The sequence below is a fragment of the Trachymyrmex septentrionalis genome, unplaced genomic scaffold, assembly GCF_001594115.1.
Source record: "Trachymyrmex septentrionalis isolate Tsep2-gDNA-1 unplaced genomic scaffold, Tsep1.0 scaffold97, whole genome shotgun sequence".
Classification (NCBI taxonomy): Eukaryota; Metazoa; Arthropoda; class Insecta; order Hymenoptera; family Formicidae; genus Trachymyrmex; species Trachymyrmex septentrionalis.
In genome coordinates, this window is record NW_017306160.1 from 800,938 (window position 1) to 802,822 (window position 1,885).

Genomic DNA, 1,885 nt, shown 5'->3' on the forward strand with positions numbered 1-1,885 from the left:
ATGCACCGACGGATGGATGCGGGGCCCGCGATGCGATAGTGGGGAGGTGGGAGACACGTGAGATACGGTTTAACGTTCTCATAGTTCTGCATCTCCTTCTCCCGTTTTCACCGCGCAACGTTGTGGGCGTAAGGAAAGGGTTTTATCGCCGTTTTAATGCACGACGGACGTACGCGAGCCGCATAATTAGCCTCGCCCCCGATTCGCAACTAAATCAAATTGAAATTATGACTGTAAATAGCTTCATTAAGGCACGTGAGTAAAATCGAAACGACGTTCCCATAAAATATGTCTCACGCACTTCGAATGAATGATCGCCGTTTTGTTCGGATCTTTCTAACGTTACGGCGCGTAACGCGCCGTTTAAACGCGCGTCGATACGCGGAACAAATCGCAAATCGTACATATTTTTCTAATTATATGATAATAATATCAGTGTCAGATGCAATGAGTGTCTTTTTTTCCCCCAGTTAAAAATCAAGCTTGAAACTTATTTAAAAGATCAAACCTATTCAAGCTTACTTTTCTTTTCTCTCTTCTCTTCGTCGCGTAACGTTGCAACCGGTGATCACGTACATATCAATAGTCTTATTTTTAACGTCGAGACCGTTGCATAGAAATTTGCAGAAGATAACTTGCAAGACTCGGAATAGAAGACAAAATAGAAAAACGTCATCAGACGATGTTTGCTCGAAGCCATAACGCAGTAATTACAAAGTATATTTACGCTACATTAACATTAGTAAGATAACGTTACTCTCTTAATCGGAATCAGTAGATAATCACTGACATCAGTCCTAATTATGCCGCTGATAATCGTTGAATGAAACGTGAAAATCCCTAACCTAGCTAATCTTTATTATTTGATCTAATCAACTCCTTGTTTTAGTGCATAAATTCAATGTACAATATGGTATTGCAAGATTGAAAAAAACCAATGTGTAAATATTGGTATTCTAATTATATAATGCTTACAAACTTCATTTCTTTTTCAGTTGAATTTCCTTAATTCTCAGTTCCTTGTTCAATGATTACTCGATTCAGTGATTTATCCATTGGTTCAGATTTAGAGAGTAGCGTCAGTGAGTGATTTCCAATAGGGAGGCGAATAAACGCTTACTGTAAAATATCTTCGCGATGAGTGAGCCGTGAAAACAGCGAGTGGTCTCACGGCGCAGGAGATGCGCACAAAATTCTATACAGATAGATAGTAAACCTACGGGGGAATCCAGGTGTGCCAGTGCGAAAGTGGTGACCCATTATCGTACCTGCGAGGGAAGTCATCGTCTCAGACGATTTACGTAGAAATATTTCGAAAGACCTTAACTCGATAAGCAGATGTGTCCACAAATAAGATAATTTTTATAAGTTTTTGTAATCGTTATTTTATACAATATAATTCACATAAATAATCCCATTTTGTAATATATTAGAAATATATATGTATATAACTTTGCGTAATTTTTTTCAATTTATTAGTACAGATATAATAAGATTTTCACGAGTTTACAATCATTTTTTTTTATTATTTTATAAAATATTAAGATATATATTATATATATAATTTAGAAATAATCAACGTGAAATATTTTTAAATTATAAATAGTACATTTATTAAGCGAGAAATTCATGAAAAGATCCAGGATTGTTAGAAATGTTCTTAAATTTTATTAATTTTTAAGTTACACAATTTGAATTTAATTTCATGACATTACATTAAATTTAATGTTTTTATAACTGTATTTGTGTTATAATGTATTTATAACTAAAGAGTATATTTGTGTACATAAAATTTAATGTATTTTTCATAAATTTAATATACACGTTTATTTCATTTAAGTAACTACCCCCCCCCCCCCACCTAATTTTCCATTAACTCATTCCT